This window comes from Bos mutus, chromosome 6 (genome assembly GCF_027580195.1).
Source record: "Bos mutus isolate GX-2022 chromosome 6, NWIPB_WYAK_1.1, whole genome shotgun sequence".
Taxonomy (NCBI): Eukaryota; Metazoa; Chordata; class Mammalia; order Artiodactyla; family Bovidae; genus Bos; species Bos mutus.
Window position 1 is genome coordinate 16,475,744 of NC_091622.1, and position 21,579 is coordinate 16,497,322.

The window sequence follows — 21,579 nt, forward strand, 5'->3', positions numbered from 1 at the left end:
TAGAACAATTGTATTTTTTTTTTAAGTTTGTTTTTTTTTCTCACAAAGGAATTTCCAAATGTACAGAATCAAGCACATTACTTCTTCCAGTATCCTTCCTCTGCAACCATTAATGGCCTGAGCAGAGCCCTAGCTTGAGACTCAAGCCTAACTGCCTTATCTAAATGAAGTGACCAAATCTATATTTATTTTCCTAACATGCAGGTCATAGGCCCACCAGGCCCACCAGGTCCCCACGGCCCACCAGGCCCCATGGTAAGTTTCCCTTCTCTCCAAAATGGAATCATTTGTTTAAGAGCATACCTCCAGAGAAAGCATGAACTCATCCCTCAAAACAGCCAGCTTGTATCTGGTACTTCCCAGGCGGAAAATAGGAGGTGTTGTTCTGATTTTACCGTGTTGTCTTTCACTGTCCCAACCATATCTGTTGGAAAGCAGTAGGGGAGTTTTGCGATAGGAAATTTGAAGAAATAGGTTCAGCAAGTTCTACTGTACCCTCTCTGGTGACTAACACCACACAGAATCTGCAGTGTGGGAGACCCCCATTCGATCCCTGGAACAGGAAGATCCCCTGGAGAAGGGAAGGGCAACCCACTCCAGTATTCTTGCCTGGAGAATTACATGGACAGAAGGTCCTGGCAGCTATAGTCTATAGGGTTGCAAAGAATTGGACACGACAGACCAACTAACCCTTCACTTTCGCATAGTATGAACACTGAAAAATCATTTTAACCAATCACTGTTCTAGGCCATTAATACCGTAACAAGTTTAATATTTATGGCTATTAATGAATGTTTTTAACAAACTTTGGTGGGAGAGAGGGGTCTGAACCCTACATGACTTTTGAGATTTTAGTTCCCTGACCAAGGACTGAACCTGGGTCCTTGATAGTGAGAGCTCAGAGTCCCGACCACTGGACCACCAGGGAATTCCATGTTTCTGACGACAGAGGATGAGATGGCTGGATGGCATCACTGACTCGATGGACGTGAGTCTGAGTGAACTCCTGGAGTTGGTGATGGACAGGGAGGCCTGGTGTGCTGCAATTCATGGGGTCGCAAAGAGTCAGACATGACTGAGCAACTGAACTGAACTGAACCAACTTTGAGGGTTGTGACCCTTTAATGAAACATTCAATAAGAACATTTATAAAACAGTATGAAAACAGAAGCTCACTTCTACACATGATATGTTAATATATTGTTGGATCTTTTTCTTTTCCCTTTTTACGTGCTTTGGCAAATACAGTGTTCACTGCAGATATCTTTCAGTGACCAGTGGAGAAATGACTGTGTCCTCATAGAATTCATGTTCGGTGAAGAAGGTAGCCATTAAGGCAGCATAATTCTGCAAATGTCTACCTAATGACTGTTGTATTAAGGCTGGAACTAGAAGGCAGAATGCTCCAAATGCTTTTGACTGGGACAGATTGGGAACAAGTCAGGCAGCCTCTTAGGTCACATTCATCTCGAAGGTGACTCAATAAACCATATATCCTCAACCCCGGAGATTAAACAATGTGTCAGTCTCTCTTTACTCCAGTTGTGCTCCAAGAAAGAGCATCATTGGAATGGTCTAAACCACAGAGCATAGCACCAGATCCCAATCATCTACTGGGTTTCTATTTCATACCACAAAACAGTTATAATTAACCATATTTTTATAAACCTAAACGGTTCCTTAAGAATCAAGAAAATGGCATACCTTTGGCTTTTCTGTACTCCCACCACTTTGTTAGAAAATTAAATTTAAAATGCTATATCCGTTCAAATTACAAAATTAATTAGTTTAAAGGAATTTAAAATCACTTCTAAAATGAAATAATACTTGATAAGATGACCACTTCCTGAAAATGTTTATGCACAACTTATTCAAGGAAAATGTTATTCCAAAGTAGACATGTATAACAAATCTATCTATTGCTTGATTTAAAAAAAAAAAAACTTTTTCCTCTTGTACGATTTTGCTGACAAGTGTTTAAATACTCCTGTCTCCAAATAGTTTATTTAAATGACTTGAAATTTAAAGCAATCCACAGTAACCTTTATTTAGTTAATTTAGCTTAGCTAATTAGTCTCTATATTTAGATTTTCCACAAAATATATGGGAAAAGCCCTGACTATGGATGTGTTATGACTTCCTTCCATTGGTCAAGAGTTATTACATTTGAGCCTTGAATAATTCATCTTTGTAAAAATAAATGCATTCTAAATACCAATGTTTAGCAGTCCTCTCCTAGAATCCTTTTCTTAGCCTTAAATTAAAGAAATGATCCAACAGGGTTCCAAACTTGACTATCAGTCTCCTCACTTTCTTCCTCCTCTAGATTTTTCAAAACCTTGAGGTTAGAGGAGTTAATAATTGAAAAGACCTCCTCTACTGATACTTAAGAGTTCCAAATGTATTTTTGGCAAATTTCTGTCTTTTAAGGTTGACCTCTATTTCATATAAATTCATAATGTATCTCACATAGTCCACCTAGATTTTTTTTGAATAGGAATTTGAGAAATAGAAGTAGTATGGGTTCACAAACACTTTTTTCTGGGTGTTTTTTTCCCTCCCTTGTAACCCTGGCAGATTCCCCTCTCCCTGTCAGAGATACTCAGCAGAAAGAATTGCTATTAATGTATTTCCTATTGCAGAGCTGTCCACGAGCTGGAAGGAACTTTCACTGAGTGTTAACACCCACTGGCCTGCCTCTACCTGTAGATCAAACAAGATTCTTGTTTTACATCTCTTTTGTTACTTCATATAATAGTCACTTCTGCTGAGAAACAGTGATTCAGTTCTTAATTAAAAGCTGTGTTTTCCGTTTTCAGGGACCCCATGGGCTTCCTGGACCAAAGGTAATCCAACAAATCCCTTGTTTGTTTGATTCTATTTCATTGTTAATCATGGAGAAGCATGACAGACGCATGCCTGTCCTGTCTTATTTATTTGTCAAGTAATGTTGATAATCTTTAAGCCTTTAAGTATCCAGATGTTTAAATTTCACAAGGAATGACTTGCCACAAATTTAAGTGATATCACCTGGAGATTAATTAGTCCTCATTTTGCCTTTTTCCTTGTCACTATGTCAGTTTCTTAAGTTACTAATCACAATATTATACTCAAAATCAACATTCCAAAAGGAAAACAAAAGTGAATCTGATGAGGTTCTGAGACTAGTCCAGATGCTCTTTCTTAGTATGGTGTCTCTAGTTATATATTCAGATGGTATTGGTTGATACTTCTTATTTGTCATAATAGCAGTACTGCATCTAAATGCTTTGATTGTCCAGCATCTTAATTTTGCATTTCCCTGTAAGTCACTAGTGTATAATGAGGTAGGGCATATGAAGTGTGCTATACTGAGAAGATTACATCACATACATGTATTCTACATTTGACCTAACAAGAGAACAATGGAGGATAGCCCTTCCTTGTCAGAATTAGTGCAGGTCAAATCGTGAAGATGGATGAAGATGTGTTCTTTGCCTTCGTGTAGACCAAGAAGACACCTTGGAGGATTAATACGAGACAGACTTCTTCCAGTGAGTCTGGGATAAGGACCCATCTTCTAATCTCAGCTTTGTCACTGACAGGCCATGCGTCACCTTGGGCAGATTATGTCCCCTCTCTAATCCTTCCTTTACTCGAGGAGTTAACTTGCCTCGGAGTGTTGTGATGATTGGATGAGGTGTGATTATAGAACACTTAGCAGAAGGTCTGTGCAGCTGTTGATAAATACCCACTACATGTCAGCTGTTGTGGCACTCCTGTTTTGATGCTTTGTTCTGAACAGAAAAATTTAGCTAGTCCTCAAGGCTGCTTGGGGGCTTCGCTCGTGGCTCCGATGGTAAAGAATCTGCCTGCGATGCAGGAGACCTGGGTTCAATCCCTGAGTCGGGAAGATCCCCTGGAGAAGAGAATGGCAACCCACTCCAGTATTCTTGCCTGGAGAATCCTGTGGACAGAGGAGCCTGGCAGGCTATAGTCCATAGGGCCACAAAGAGTTGGACATGATTGAAGCGATTTAGCATGCATGCATGCATTCGAGGCTGCTTGAAAGAAGATTCACGACTCTTGACAGCTCCTCAGTAGTGAGTTGATGCATTTAGTGGAGATGGGTTGGGGGAACACATAAATGCAACGTTGGCACTGAGTCGAAAAGCCCATAGGCAGCCCACTGTCTCTTCTGAGGATTCCCTCTGGCCCACCCCACTTTCGGGGTGGTACAGGGATTGCTCTGACTCCAGAAACCTGAGTTTCCTTTTTGAGGTAAAGTAGGTGACTCAGCCAAGAAAGGAAAAAGTTCATGCCTCTTTATTCTTCTTAAAATACTTTACCTTCTGGTAAGGCCAATGAGTGACAGTGTCTCAGTGGCATGAATTATTGTTTAAGATAAGGGCACTGTTGTAGGGGTCAAAAGAGAGAGATTATCTATCAGCTTTGTCTTAGTACTTATCTAACCTCCTTGGATCTCTCTTCTCACACTGGACTAAATACTATTTCCTTCTCTTGGTCTCTCTTTGGATTTTAAGGTACTGCTAAGGACCAGATTAATTGTAATGACTCAGGCCAAAGCCACCAAGATCATTTTTAATTCTATGAGTCATTCAGTTACCCCATCACCATTAAATTAATAGATGCCCAAGATCCTTTTGATATCTACAATGCAGTTATTTACTTTGCTTACACTTAACTTCAATTGTTACTTAAATCATAGATTTCAGAGAATTAAAAGGTTGAAAGCCCCATATAGATTACCTGTGCTAGCCCCTTGATTTTATAAATATTAAACTATGGGCTCAGAAGATTTAGGTTGTTTTCCCTAAATTACACTGCTAAGTAAGTGAAAGATCTGGGACTATAATTTAGGTTCAGAGTTGAAATTTTTGGCCCAAAATTGGGAAAGGAGTATGACAAAGCTGTATATTACTTAATTTATTTGCAGAGTATATTATGCAAAATGCCAGGCTAGATGAATCACAAGCTGGAATCAAGATTGCCAGGAGAAATATCAAGAACCTCAGATATGTAGATGATACAATTCTAATGGCAGAAAGTGAAGAAGAACTAAAGAGCCTCTTGATGAGGTTCAGAGGAGAGTGAAAAAGCTGACTTGAAACTCAACATTCAGAAAACTAAAATCATGGCATCCGGTCTCATCACTTCATGGCAAATAGAAGTGGAAAAAGTGGAAGCAGTGACAGATTTTATTTTCTTGGGCTCCAATATCACCGCAGACAGTGACTACAGCCATGACATTCAAAGACCTTTGCTCCTTGAAAGGAAAGCTATGACAAACCTAGACAGTGTATTAAAAGGAGAGACATCACTTTGCTGACAAAGGTCCATACAGTCAAAGCTATGGTTTTTCCAGTAGTCATGTACGGATGTGAGTGTTGGACCATAAAGAAGGCTGAACACCAAAGAATTGATGCTTTCAAATTGTGGTGCTGGAGAAGACTCTTGAGAGTCCCTTGGACTGCAAGGAGATCAAACCAATCAATCTAAAAGGAAATCAGCTCCAAATATTCATTGAAAGGACTGATGCTGAAGCTGAAGCTCCAAAAGTTTGGCCACCTGATGGAAAGAGTTGACTCACTGGAAAAGACCCTGATGCTGGGAAAGATTGAGGGCAAGAGGAGAAGGGGTTGACAGAGGATGAGATGGTTGGATGCATCACTGACTCAACAGACATGAATCTGAGCAAACTCTGGAGGATAGTGAAGGACAGGGAAGCCTGGCATGCTGCAGTCCGTGGGGTCGCATAGAGTCAAACATGACTGAGCAACTGAACAGTAGGCTACCTTCTCAATTAATGCTCACTGCTATCAATGTGTGATTCCTCACCAAAGAAATTCATAGCTTACCAAGGCTGCCCTGTCTATTCATCATCTCAAGATCACTTGCTAAATCAAAATCCGCACACATGCAAAGCCATGAATCTCAAGTTTCAATCAGTTAACTGACGTTGATTGCTGAGCCTTGGCTTTAATCTCACATTGATTCTAGCTCTGTGACAGTCACAGGATCATACTTCCTATCTCAGAACTGCCTGAATCCACTAAGTCATGCCAAGGTGTATATTATTTTGTGACCCCTTTGAAAGTTCAAATATAGAGCACGGTTCCATGGATGAGTCTGGCTCACTGTTCCCTAGAATTTCCTGATGAGGAGAATTACCTGGGGGACATTAACAATATCATTCCTACTATTAACAATATCGTTAATATTAATGTTAATGTTCCTATTAACAATATCATTAATATTAATGTTAATGTTCCTATTAACAATATCGTGCTACTGTGGCCTAGGTGGGGCCCTCGACTCTTTACCAAGCACTGCACTGACTTTCATCTTCAGGCAAATAGGGGAGAAATACTGCCCAGGTTAATAATCCTTCCTGCCATGCAGGCATAATCTCTCCCCTCTCCCACCCCCACCACTCAAGATTGTATAAGCCATTTGAAAATGAAACCATCTTTCTTTCTCAAGTCTTTCAAGATCTTATGATTAAATTAGTATCTATACTTAAAAGGTGAAAAGTGGACAGGTCACAATTCTATTTCTAACATGCTGCTGCTAATAGAAAAGAGTGTATTGCATTTTTAGATTTTTAAAAACAGAGTTGAGAATTTATCACTTTTCATGACTTTTATGTCACATTAAGTTAACTTCAAACCTCCTTTATTCTAACTATTTATTTATTAATTATTATTTATTTTAACTAATTATTCTAAATATTTAGAATATTCTATTTATTAATTTATTAACTATTTTTTTCTACTCTATTTATGGTTAGTAAAACCCATAAAAGTTTTGTGATCTTCACATTCTCTTCCAGGGTTGGCTATTTGTTGTCTATCCTATCGATTAATCCACATAGGGACCTGACTTGGCAATGTCCATGAATGAGGAGTCACCAAATGGCATTACTTCAAACATTGGCCTCTACATTTATCACAATCCCCTGGACAAAATGCTTAAAGGCTTAAAATATTCGTTTGTAACACTGTCCTGCATATTCCAGTTTTCTATTCCAGCAGAGTGGCTCTTTCCTGCTGAACATCCTTGCGCATCCTCTACTCTGAGTGTTTTGATTTGCTTGGTCAGAACAATGTAGCATAACACTAATTTCCTTGAACTAAAACTGAAAATATTGGAGCTCAGCCATATACTTTTTTGGTCATAAGGAGCAGATTTTCTAAGGAATTTTGCTTCCTAGAAAATTATTTAATTCCAGCTTGTCCATTTTTTGCATTTTTTAAATTAGTTTCGAACTGATGCAAGACAAATCTAGCCTGACTCTGCTGTTACCTAAAACTGGAATCTGCAACCGTGTCAGAGACTGGCTCTCTTCTCTCACAGTTGAAACACCCATGATAGCAACCAAAATTGGCATTTGCTTTTGCATTTAGGGTGAACCAGGGTTAAATGGTGTTAAAGGATTGAAGGGTGAACCAGGTCAAAAGGGTGACAGAGGACCCCTTGGTCTTCCAGTAAGTAAAGAAAACTTTCCATTTCGGTGCAAATCTCAGACTATTCTTTCTACCCTAAGTAACAACTCTGGTTTACTCGGTGACTACCATACAGTTGAGATTTCTGTAATTAGAAAACATATTGTGTTCAAGCAGAGCTCAGCCCAGTTTTATTTTCTCTGATGTCTGCTCATGTGTCAGAGGAAGACCCCATAACAAACAACACCATGAGTGTTCAATTACATACGTGCCAGCCTTCCTCTTTTACAGCTGACAGTTCTTCCCCCATCACCCTCCCCTTTAAAGAAAATGTTATACGGATTGTTTCATAATTTCTCCCAAACGCTTTTATAGTTTAGTGTAGTGTAAGATCCTCCCTCAATTTTCATTTTTTCTTCTTCGATACTGGAAAGCACAGCCCCTTGTCAGTGGCAGGTATGCAGTTGGCCATTGCTGAAGGCGTGAGTTCAGTGCCATGGCTCCTACATTAATCAGTAACATCGTGGTCTAAATGTTGTGTGTTGTTTGTGTTGGAAATGCCCTCTTATGAGGTTCTTGTGGCAATTATAAATAGTATGGAAGAAGTATTTCGCAGTTATTTAGAGATTTTTTTTATTTTGAATGAAAAGATTGCATCTTTTATGCTCTTTATGCTAGTCTTCTTTCTGCAATAACTAAAAAGTTATTAAATGATCATTAAATATAGGGTTTTTTGTTTTGGGCCACACTGTGTGGCATACAGGATCTTAGTTCCCTGACCAGGACTTGAACTGTGCCCCCTGCAGTGGACACACAGAGTCCTAATCACTGAACTTCCAGGGAATTCCTAAATGTGAGCTTTAGTTTCAAGCTTTTTTTTTTTAATTTCAAGCTTTTTAATATTCTTTCTATTCAGTGAATGCAATAAAAATCAGTAGAGAACATTATAGATTACATTATTAAAATATGACATAAAAATGGTAATAGAAAATATTTCCTATACATATTTTATGCATAAAAAATTGGTGACTACTTATTTTACTTTTTCCACAGGTACTGTATTATAAGTACTAAAGTATTCCTCTTGATAGCCAATGCCTTACATAATTTCAGGCATATAGTAGATGCTTAATATGCATTCATTTATTGAATGAATGATGTAAGTCTTACATTAGAATATAGGTTAAATCACACCAATTAAATCATGCCACAAGTGTGAAATCCAAAACCTCTGTAACAACTGTGAGTCAGGAATTCACATTCCAGGTAAATATTAATATAATATTATTTGTGTAAAAATTTTATCATCCCCTTATTTATTTTTAAATGCTATAATAGTGGTGGCTCTGAAGAAAGTATCAAAAAAACAAAGTAAAAATTTGGATTTCTATTTTACTTAAACCCTCAATTTTATTTCTTTGAAGTTTGCCCTAATTTCAAATTTAGGATGGTCAACCATTTTTATGCAACATTTAGCCAAAAGCTGTACATCTTCTAGCTCTAAACAAAAACACACACATTTTTAAAAATTTTAATCATTTCTAGCTAAATTAAATTTTGCAGTTATAATCTGATTCACAATAGGATTGTACAGAAGGAATTGTAAAATAAAAAAACTAAAAGTACCCCCAAATGTATGATGTAGCATCATTGGTAGAGTTTGCAGCTGGAATAGATTGTTTTTCTTCCATTTTATATTATTAACTACATCTGAAGCATAAAATGGGGAAATAGTTCTGCAACCTTGCCAAGAGAATTTATAGAACTAGTGCATTGTCTTTCTTAAATACTCCTTGATCAAATCAACGTTTTCAAGGGCTATAAATAAACATTTGAGTTTTGAGATACAAAAGCCATATTTAAAAAGTAATTGTGCTTACTCTTAAAACAAGCATTGAAAATGTCATCTTTTGGTCATACGTTATACATAGCCTAGGGATGAGGAAATAAAAGCATGCATTGCCTGAACACAGCATTAGAGTTTTAAAGCATTTCCCACTCAGACTCTGATGCTTGATTGTTTGTAGTGAGCTGAGGAACAATGTTTGGGGCAGTTAATTTTTGTTTGGACTCAGGAAATTTTTCTGCCTTTTTCCCATTCCTAGAAGTCCCTCTAGTGGTGACTAATGTGAACACAGTAAGAACAACGCAGAAACAATTATTGTTTGTGTAAAATCCAGAGTCACCCTGACATGTTAAAATTCTGCATTTGTTTTTCATAAATGCTATTTTAACAAGTAAAACTAGAGCTCTTTTCCTCTCCTCTGAAATTATAACTTGATTATTATAATGAGCCCTTACCTAGGAGACTGGCCATTATCTTTTTTCCAGAACCTAAAGAAATATATTGTGAATAGCACAGTCTTTAGAAAATTTAATTTCATATGGAAATTAGCAACCCGGACTGTTACTGGTAACTATTTCAAAGCCCACTTTATAAACCTCATTCACTTGATTTCCAAATAAGAATTTGCTGAATGGAAATGTCATTAAAATGCCATCATCTGTGGGGTGTTTATTGTCATGTGCTTTGTTTTGTTTTTTTAACTAACAATTTGTAGCGATGTGATTTTCATCTCAGAACCCTGTGACTGCGTATTATGTTGTTTGAAGTGTTACATTTGTTCATCAGTACCTCATACTAATCTCTGTTCTTGTCATTTGTGTCACACCCACCAACCCTGCTACACACAGGGAGCATCTGGCTTAGACGGAAAGCCAGGATCCCGGGTGAGTCAGCACCTCAACTTGCTCCAACATGTTTTGTGGCTGTGAATTTTATGCTTTAGGACAGACTCCCATCGAACGATGAGGAGTGCATGGGACTGGAGCGGAAGGAGAAGGTGGACAAAGAGAGTGGCCAAAAAAGGGAGAAGCAGAGGGAGCATGGGTGGCAGGCCTGTTTGAGACACAGCCTACACTCCAGAACATCTTCTGAAGCCTGGGTTCAGGTCCGGATAACTTGCAACATGGGAAGAATGACCAGTCTGATTGACTTCATTGTCTTAGAATCCCAGACAGATTTTTTTCATAACCGATGGATACATCCCGCAATTCCATGTGAGAGGCCCTCTGAAGGAATCAAAATCATGTGAAATCATTTTAACTTGTTTTCCTTTTTTATGTTCATGTCTATATTAGAAATGTAACTTCTTCCCTGGAACTAACTTTCAGATCTCTGTGCATTGAAATGATTCATCTGTCTTCTGTCATTTTGTCTCTTTTCTATGGTTCTTCAGAGCTCCTTCTCTTAAAGTTCAGCTTCAGGTCTTCAATATTTAGAAGTTTTCTGAGGATGAGCTTGGACTTCAGGCAGTAAGAAAGAGATCAAACTTGATGATAATGCAGCAACACTAGAATGAGTTTAAAACCCTGAATTATTTCATGTCACAAGGCTCTAATATTGTAAACAAGAAGAGTAAAAGAGAAATAGGAATACTGTTTTAAAAAAATTGTGCTGGAATAGCTCCTATGTTTGTAAATGCCATAACAAATTCATTACAAATCTAAGCATAGTCTTCCTGAAAATGAACAAATATATCTGAGGTCCTTGCTAGATATTTTAAAATAATTTTATTTATTTTATTTTTATTTTTGGCTGTACTGGGTCTTTGTTGCTGCCCAGGCTTTTCGCTAGTTCCGGAGAGTGGGGGCTGCTCTCCAGGTGCAGAGCTCTGTCTTCTGATTGCAGTGGCTTGTCTTGCTGCTGAGCGCAGGCTCCAGGGTGCGTGGGCTTCAGTAGTTGCGGCACAGGGGCTCAGTAGTTATGGCTCCCGGCCTCTGGAGCGCAGGCGCAATAGTTGTGGTGCAAGGGCTTAGTTGCTCCGCGGCATGTGGGAATCTTCCCAACCCAGGCATTGAACCCATGTCTGCTGCATTGGCAGGCGAAATCTTTACCACTGAGCCACCAGGGAAGCCCCTTGCTACATTTTTAAGCATCAAAAGAAATTCCAAACTCCTCAATTTATTTACTTATTTTTTATTTTATATTTTTGCCACACCCCACGGCTGCAGGATCCTTGTTTCCTGACTAGGCCTCGAACCAATGCCCCCTGTAATGGAAGGGCAAAGTCCTAACCACTGGACCATAGGGGAATTCCCAAGCGCTTCAATTCTAAAAACCTGTTTCAGGACGTTATTATTTTCACTGGACCTCAGTGTTCCTTTGTTCATTCAAATATCGCCTAGTCTGCCACAAAAATCCTAATCCTGAATCAGAAGGCCAGAGGGCAATTATGCCATTAGATCACCTGGCTGCCTGGTTTATGCCTTGCAAGCTCACAGACCTGAGCCACTGCAGCAGAACCCATGAGAGGAATTCCTTCCTCCTAAGCCCCCTGCTCCTTCCAACAGAGCTGAAGAAAGTTTAAACAGTTAAAACATTGTTCTCATTTATTTAATTTTTTTTTTACTTCTATAACTGTTCGAGCCTCTTAAGCAGCTGAAAACAAGACTTCAGAGCATTTGTGGCCAAGAGGAGTTGGGGGGTAACTGTGGGGCCAGAGAATGGATGTGAATAAGAGGTGATGTGAAGCAAGAACAATTACATTTTTCTTCATATGGTTTTAGGGGCAAAGTGAAGATGTTCCATTTAGCCAGGGAGGAAATAGATAATTAAAGTTGATGCACAGTTTTGTGTGTGTGCCTTTCATTGAAATATGCAGTTATATAAATCATTCCTTTTGCATGAGTTTCTTGAAAACTACTGGCCTGAAAGAATCAAGAATAAAGCAGTTTGAAAGGAGATGTGTCATCTTACTTTCTAAGGCATATTCACCCAGGAAAAGTCCAGGATAAATTATAACTGCATTTCTTACAACCCTTGGGATATGTCTCATATCTTCTTATTTTTATCTTTTTTTAGGGTACAGATGGCCCTATGGGACCCCATGGCCCTGCAGGTCCCAAAGGAGAAAGAGTAAGTCACTCCTGAGGTTATAGAGCTGTGGCCTAAAGAAAACACAAAGTGTGGCTTTTCCTGTTTAGCTGATCTGATATGTTCATTTCCCAGAAGAAATAAAAGACCATCTAATAGTAAATGGAAATAGATACCGTCTTAAGTTCTACTCAAAGTCCTCACACAGGGAGAATGACAGAGTATTAGAATATGACTGCTTTAATTTAAAAAAAAAAGCAAAAACAATGCATATATTTTCATAGCTTAAATAAAGAGCTCAGACCATTGCTTCTTAACCCATAAGGAAGATATTTTCATTGGGCCTTTATCCAGAAAGTTGAAGTCAGTAGGGCTAAAATTTCCGGGATTATATAATCTGGTTGATAATCTTTTATATAAAGCTCTTGTATTCATTCAGAATAAGTTATAACCTGTTTTTAAGGGAAATTACAAAACCTAAGTATTCTCTGCACAGTTACACATGCTTCTTTTATTTTAAGCAAAAGAATAGCCTTTCTTTAATCATAAGGAAATAATTTTAGTGCTTTTTAAAACAAAAACCTCTTACAACCTCTCTATATCTTTGAGGGGGAAAAAGAAATTCAGTGTAGAAGATAAATCTGACACAAAAAAGAAATGTACTAAAGCATCAGCAGCTGGTTATCTTTCTAGAACTTCTCTCCCTTTTTTTTCTGTTTTTCTCTCCTTTTCTTTTCCTCACCTTGGAAAACTTAGAAGGTTTTTTTGTGTCTGAGTAGAACTGTGTAATCAATTTCCCCACCATCCAGGATGGATGTAAAGAAAGTATCCTAATAGTGAGGTCTTCAAAATGTTGGGATGATTTGCTGTGCATGTTTGTGGTCTTTTAAAACTAGATAAGAGTTTCATCAGTCTGGGATAATTTGCTTTAAAACAGAGAGCCATATAGAGATTTCTTTGGCATACATTCCAGTCCTATAATATCATGTCCTATAAAGTGAAATCATTTAGTAAATATTTATCACATTACAATATACAAAACACAGGGTACTCTAGTGTGAAATGGAAATGCTCTCCTCCCATTTGTGAAGTCTGTTTTGCTAATTGTTCTAGTGAATTGCATAATACTATTATAATTGATTCATGATCCTATAACCTTTTATTAATACACTGTATATATTTACTCAGTACAGTAAAGGAATCAGCTATATTCCATGATTTAAAAGAGTTTATAATCTAATTGTAGAGGAAAAAAATATCTGCAAGGAATAACTTGGTAATGATGCCAGAATGAACACAAATAGTGCCGACTGTGGATTCAGCGATGAGGAAAGCTGGTGTTACTCAAGAATGCTTCTAGAACGAAGTGACTCCTAAAGGAAGAAATCATATGAGCCTGATTATCACTGTCTTATTCCTAAGATCAAACCAAAGACTTATGAAGATCATCTTACTTAGAAATATTTAAAAGCCAAGAGTCTCACGCTGCTGATGCATTCAAGCATTGTATCAAGAGATTCAGCACGTGGACTAAAAATGGAGCACCAAATCTCAAGTAGTCTATTGGCAGAAGGCCCTGGGACTCAAGAGGGTTTACCGTTTGGTAAATCAGCTGTTACTTCCGAGAGCTCTGCAGTGTCACAAGAGTATCAGGTCTCAGCGCTGGGGCGGAATGCACCAGGGGAGCAAATGAAATGACTAAGAATTTGTGCAGGCATAGTTTAAGTCAAATGGTGTGCAGTGTAAAGTGTTATGCTTATATTTACTCGGCGTGTTAACTATCTTAACTGGATCAGATAGCAGTACTCTCCAAGTGTCCCTCACCCTAAGTGCTAAACTGGAGTGTGATTCTCAGAGTTAATTGGTTGAGGTGCCATCTGGACTCTCTTGAAAAAGTTTCAAATTTTAAAGAGGCAGGAATCAAGAAAGGGGGCCATTCTAGATTAATCCCTCAGTGTAGACAGGCAAATTAAAAATCCTGAATGAAATGAGACAAGCCTAAAAGAAAATAGGTGTTTGATGGACAGTACTGTTTGAGAATTGTCAAATACATGACTAGCAGTATTAGTATGCATGACTAGTAGTAGTAGTATGCCTGACTAGCAGTATTGAGTACACGTGACTAGCAGTGTTAGTACACATGACTAGCAGTCTTAGTATACAGCTCCTCAGAGCACCTGATGGTCCTGCCTTCAGCTGATTTCTTCATCTTGGCCTTGTAACTACTTAGAAACTCTGTAGAATGTGTTAAATTTGAGAGAGGTTCAGCATTCTTTTGGAATGAATTAATCCAGGAAAAGAAGTGGCGCATTCAAAACCATGTGTTAATATTTCACTCTTAAAAGTTTTTAAACGAGGACCGTTAGGATGATTTTGGTTCTAAGTGACAGAATCCCAACTCAAAATGGCTTTAAACAGTAAAGAAATTGATAGTTTTATGTAGCAAAATATTCGAAGAAGGAAGTCTAGTCTTTGCTTCTGTGCCCTTTCCCTGGCTGGCTTTGCCTTTTGACCACAGGCAAGCTGGTTACAGTGGTTCCAGACTTCCCCTCTGGAGAGGCATCAGCAGAGAACAAACACAGGGACCCTCTTCTCCTTTATCTTCCTTAGCATCAAGAAAACCTCTGCCCAAGCTTCCCAGCGACTTCCCCTGACACCTCAGTGACCAGAATTGGGTCATATGTCCATTTCTGAAACAGTCACTGGCGAGGGGGATGCAGTTGTCATTATTAGCTTAAAGTAATTATTTGGGATGGGCAGTTCTATAAATGGAGTTTTCCATAGACAAATGCTTCATGACGGCTTTATTCAAATCAGTCACGGTGTATTAATTTTAAAAACAATAAAGCTGAGGTATTTAATCAGAGGAGGAAGGAGGGACTAGGTATATCTTAATAATCTATGGAGATATTTCAAACTAGATCTACTCTAATCCATTGAGTTTCTTCAAATTAGACAGGCTCCAAGTTATGTGAATTCTCCTTCTAAATCCCCACCTCCCACTACACACACACACACACCGTCACCGTCAGCACCACTACCTTGTAAAAAAAATCATAAATAACACTGCCAGATGGCAGCACTTATTTTGAATAAGTACTCTTTGGGTTGCCAAGCCCTTCATTAAAAACAAGACCTTTAACTGTACAATAACAATGACAGTTATTATTTATGGACATATTATTTAGCAAAATATATTTCATAGTTTATAATAACATTTCATCTTTAGAAAAATTACTTCAGAACATGTATTCTTCTGATTTTACAGCCAATGAAACAGACACAGAAAGGTTAAGAAAATTACTCAAGGCCACAGGACTAGTAAGTGCCAGAACTGGCATTCAAATTTAAATCTGTTTCATTTCAAAGCCTGGCTACTTTACTGAATGCAACTCCTGTTCTTTCAGTAATAAACATGAAGTAAAAATGGAACTTTTACTAAGTTCAACAAGATTTTATTGTATTTATTCCCAGTGATCTGATACTATATGTGCCTCTAAGTGACAGTGTTAATTAGCACCAACAACTCCTAAATTTAAGGATTGTTAACAGTGAGTTGAAATTTGCCCCCATGGCAATCTAGAGAGTAAAGAAACACAGAATAACCCTTGGATCTGTATGCACAGTTATCAGCTGAATTTGTCATTTTACCCTTGAAAAAGATTTAGCACCTTTATACTTCCTCAAGGGTGGTGATAAAAGAAGGTAACATTTTCTGTTTGGCCCTTGTATAAACATCGCCATTCCTCCTCAAGTTTTTATTCTATGGACTGTCAAACTTTGGAGATGGCAGCAGAAGAAAATACTACTTGAAATGCAGAACATTTATTTCTCTATTATCACAATTATATCATATTCCTGGAACCACCTCCAATTGCACTTTTATAAGTGTTCAGATTATTGTCTAAGCCAAGGTAAACTATTCTCCTTCAAGAGGTACATGGAGAGAGCGATGAAGGCAGTAAATTCCTACATTATCAAGCATTGAAGAGAAGGCATAAAAGTTTTTAAACCCTCTTTTTCATAAAGGAAGAAAAACATGCACGACTGTACTGATTTGACTTGATTCATTAATTCTACAAATATTTACTGATGTGCCAGACACTATTTACGCTGTGGGCATGCAGTAGGGAACAAAGCCAGGATCCGGATACCCTGATGTGCATATTCTAAGGAAGGACTCAGCAGAGGATAGACAATTTATAACATGGGTATGTCTCCCGGTATATGAGCACTCTCAAGTAAAATACAACTCATGTAGGATGGAGGGGAGGGGAGTAAAGGAGGAAAGGCTTGCTGAAGAGGAGACATTTGGTAGGAAGAAAAAAAAACATTTTATCCTTACATTTTTGAAAGAGTAGTAACTTAAAATAATTAGTAATGAATAAACATTTCACATGAATGCCAAAGAAACCCAAGCACAGCACATTAGATAGGCAAGTCCTTTTGCACAGTTGGACAGCGTCAGTCTGACCTACAGCCCTTTCAGAGGTGATTCTGTAAAATGCACTAATATTTTCTTTTGCTGTATCACTGGCAGCAACCCTGGAAGAGTCTGCCTTTTTAGAATTTTGATAGAATGATGCTTCAAATAGAGGCTTTAGACACAAAGCATTAGAGAAAGTGTATGAATATAGACGTTTGTGTATGATCGGAACTCTCATCTTTTATTATAGGGTGAAAAAGGAGCTATGGGAGAGCCGGGACCCCGAGGGCCGTATGGTCTGCCCGTGAGTTCTGTGTCTCGCGATGTTTCCCCCAGCATGTGTAGACGATCTGTTACTGGCTCAGTTAACTCTCCCCTCATGGGCAGACTAATCCCATTAGAGGAGCAAAGAGCAACCCGCTAATTCTCTTCAACACCAGTGTAACCGTGTGTTTCAGAGATAGGTCATATTTGTGCCATGTTCTCACACTCAGGTACACTCATCCACGTGCTTCACAAGACTGAGAGGATCAGAGGCTGTCCATGAGATGGACAGGGCTAAGCTGAAAGCAGGATTTGGGGCCATCTGACTGGACGGATACTTGGCCTTTCCGTGGGAGGTCATTGTACCAGAAGTGGGTGTGGAAGCTTTATTTAAAACAGCTGTCTTCAGACTTTATCCATTCTCACAGATAACTTACAAAAACTGCTCTTGCTAATAAAAGTTATTTCTAAATGGATATTTACAATGGTTTTGCTGTTTCTGACCTTTCTAAATCACTGTGATGACAAGTGATCTTCAGAACAGAGAATGTTTGATAGTGTTCTATCTTCTGAAAATTCTCAGTTACCCCCACTTCAAATTGAGGGCCTGGGGTCTGCTTCAGAATATTCTTTTTAGGATAATTGTAAATGATGCAATGGGGTAAGATAGGACTTCAGTAGAAGCACATACTTACTGTCATCTCGAGGTTTTTAACCACTGTGTAGCTTCCACATACCTTGCACATTCTAGTTTTTATAAACTGAAATAAAAGCGTCAGCCATGATTATTTGAGTGCTAAAAGAGATGCCGATTTTGAAATAGATTTCAAAATCTAATTGATGGAATCAAGCATCTTCTCAGCAACTTTTGGGTGGATCCATTGTGTGACCCTGGTCATTGCCCAGAAAATCTGCTCCACAGGAGTGAATGGATAGGAGACCATTCATCTACAAACAGTTTTTAAATTGTGAGCTTCACACCCTCAATATTTATAGACAAAGTGCACATCTAGACAAATGAAAGCTGTATTTAACAAACAGTTTTCACATTCTTTGCTCACTCATTTATTAAGCTGTCAAAGTAAAGTAGTTTTGATTTCCATATTCTATTAGTGCTTGTGTGTTTTTAAATCAACTAAACGGTATTTTTGCTTTTGACTTACTCCTAGATAAGTAACTTGGATACCAAGAATTAAACTTCAGCAAAATATCACACTATTTAACCTGATACATACTAAAACATGTTCATCACCCTTAACTGCAACATTAACAGTCGCTTCACTCGATTTAGTGAAAGAAATTTGCATTACTAATCAATAGAGGATTTTTTTCACTTTTCTGAATTAGTTGTTTTAATACTAGTGTTGCATGTCCAGGCAGCCTTAAATAGAACAATAGCCTATTCATGAAACGTAGGAACACTAATGTAGCTACTGTGGTTCTTTGGCAGGGGAAAGATGGAGAGCCTGGTCTTGATGTAAGTAAAACATACAGTAAACATCTTCCCATTATAATAGATGCTGATGGTCTCCATCGTCAATCACAGCAAGAATAGTTCTAATTTTTTTCTGTGCACAGAGGTACACATACAGCATATGTTGCTGTGCATGTAGACAGCAATATGAAATCTACTGCTAGTGTCTGCATGAGATAGACATGGAGGCAAAGACCATAATTAGTTTGATATAAAATTAATAACTGACAGTTGATATACTCCAAAATACTTTCCCAAATTAGAGACACTCAACATCTGTGGCTGAACCACTTATTTTAAAATATGCATAAAATTGAAACATCTTTTACATGCTACCCTTAGGGAAATGGTTATGTTTATTTTTAAAGCTGTTATACGGTATTTTTCTTTTTAGCATTAAAGTCTCTATATATCCTATAGTAACATAATTTTCTAAAAATAATGTTAAAGTCAATCCATCTTGAAATGTTTACTGCTCGTCCTGTATTATGTGAACAACAGCAGGAGCAAAAGTGTTAGTAGTAATTGTGTATCAGGCACCTGTGGTGTGCAGACATCATTCTGGTACTTTATATACATCTTTGAGTTTAATGCTCATATTGGGAGTTGTGTAGTAAATATTAACCTCATTTTATGGTCAAAGGACTAACATGCTGAGGTGAGTGATTTGCCCACAGCCACACAAATCCAAGGACGTGCCATGATTCACACTAGGGTCCTAATATTCTCTCCACTCCATTTCTTTGGAGAAGCAGCAAGAAACCTTTGTTTATAGATACTTGAGATGTTAGGAAACTGTTATTTCCAAGTACTACTTTACCCGTCTAAGTTTTGAGATTTGGGGCCATGCCATGTTTCTTTATATTTGCTTTCAGAAACATGAAATCTTGTTTCTTTCAGTATGGTTTTGCCACAGTTACATCAATAGATCTTTTTGGTTTGCTTTTTGTCCTGTAGGGTTTCCCTGGTCCACGAGGCGAGAAGGGTGACCTGGGAGAAAAGGGGGAAAAGGTGACCTCTCCAACCTAGCATGTGCCTGCTTGATTTTTCTGCTTCTGTCTGCTTTGCTGTTCAAGCTGTGTGATTCTTTCTTACATCTCATCTTTCTCCATCCTGTGCTCCAAAAAGACACTGATGTCTGATCTAATGAACCAGGTCTTCACAGAGGAATAAAGAAGGCTACACTGAAAGAAATAAGGGCACTGTTAGTGTAAAAGAAAAGAATTATAATCCCCCAAAAACCAGGCTACAATTTCTTGGACTACCTGACACCAATTAGTTGAAAAACTGAAGTTTCCAGGAGGTGTCAAAAATGAGAGGGGCAGGCATTTATTACATTAATAATATTAAATAGCGCAAATCTGCAACAGTCTTCTGGCAGAGCTCACCTAAGCCTATAAAGCCAGCACCTCATTTATCTCCACAACATTCACGGTAGAGACAGGATATGTCCTGTATCTTGATTTTTTTAGTTGGAAAGTGGAAGACAAGCATTGTTTCTGAGACCATTACACAGGGACCAGGACTTGTTGCCTTCAAACACCACAGACATTTTAAATGAAGATATTAGTGTATTTTATGAGATTGGTTTTTAGGTTCTATCTCAAGATAAATAAGGAGCCAATATCAGACAAAATGGTTTTATGTCTGGAAACAAAGTTTGGATTATGGCTATTTTAAACCACTTTTTCTTCTTTGAAGAATAGTTATATATAGTTTTTTTATATATATATATATATATATATATATATATATATATATATATATATATGACACAGATGAAGAAGGGGGATAAAAAAGAAACCTCTATAGAATAATGAAAATCCTAAAGTGGCTGAATTGTACTTCCACAGTTCAAATTTAAACCAATTCTCTTTCTCAGATTGGGCTTCCCATGTGGCTCAGTGGTAAAGAATCAGCCTTCCAGTATTGGCAGGAGATGCAGGAGACACAGGTTCGATCCCTGGGACAGGAAGATCCCCTGGAGGAGGAAATGGCAACTCACTCCAGTATTCTTGCCTGGAAAATCCCCTGGACAGAGGAGCCTGTCAGGCTACAGTCCATGGGGTCACAAAGAGTAGGACGTGACTGAATGACTGAACACACACACACACACACAGAGTTCTCAGATTAATTTATGCTCTACTTAACACACTATTTTCAAAACCCTATAAATTCTCTTTAACAGTGAAGTTCATAGATGTTAAAAAGCAAGGCCAAATGAGAGTTGCCCCAAAAAGGATATTAAGCCTTCTGTGTATTCTTTGGGCTTTAAACAATACTTAGCTTCCCACTCCTAGGAAAGTGCATGTGAGTGGTTATATAAAACATCACTATCATCGTTGTCAACATCATCATATTTATTGATGTGTTTTTATGTTTTTCCTAGAGCTTTACATATGAGAGTCTTGTAATCTTCATAACAACCCCCTAAGGGTGGCGTTATCATTGTCCCCATTTCATAGGCAAGGAAACTGAGGCATAAAAAAGTTCTTGTATTCTGAACTGTAAATTGTAACTATGAAATATACATGTTTTGAGGTAAAAGCTTTGGGCCCAAGGTGTGTGTGTGTGTGTGTGTGTGCCTTCAAGATTATAGACATTTATTTTATACTTACCTAATGGATTATATGAGTCTAAAACTTCATCCACTCAAAATAATGTTAGCATTATGAAGATATTCATTCTAATGATCTTTTAAACAAAGAAGAAGTTACCAGTATTATAACTTGTGAAAACCTAAAGCTACAAATTTAATCCTCAGAATAATGTTAATCACTCAATACAAAAGTATTTCTGTACTTCAGATTCCATTATTAGAAGTTTTATACTTAGGAAATTAGATCCAAATGTGAGCCCTTTATGTATATCATTCTTTGACAGTGGAGATAAAAATTAGCAAGAGCCCCTATGTATTTATATCCACAAAGACACAGTTGCAAAACTATGCTGATTAATAATAACACTGACACATTATTCTCTACAATAGTATCTGTTTTCCATAAAGCTTGAGGTTCACTAAAATATTGGTAAAAAATGATTCCCTGAGCCTGTTACAGTCAGCATTCATATGACAACGCTTTTTCATTGAAT

The 21,579-nt window shown here is 37.9% G+C and overlaps 1 long non-coding RNA gene across 1 annotated transcript; it reads left to right on the forward strand.

Annotated features, from left to right (window-relative positions):
- The first annotated feature begins 204 nt into the window (after positions 1-204).
- On the forward strand, positions 205-17,056 carry LOC138988282 (uncharacterized). Its single transcript, XR_011464599.1, has 4 exons — positions 205-255; positions 2,821-2,847; positions 12,311-12,364; positions 16,999-17,056. It is a non-coding gene; the product is annotated as an uncharacterized lncRNA (long non-coding RNA).
- Positions 17,057-21,579: the final 4,523 nt, after the last annotated feature.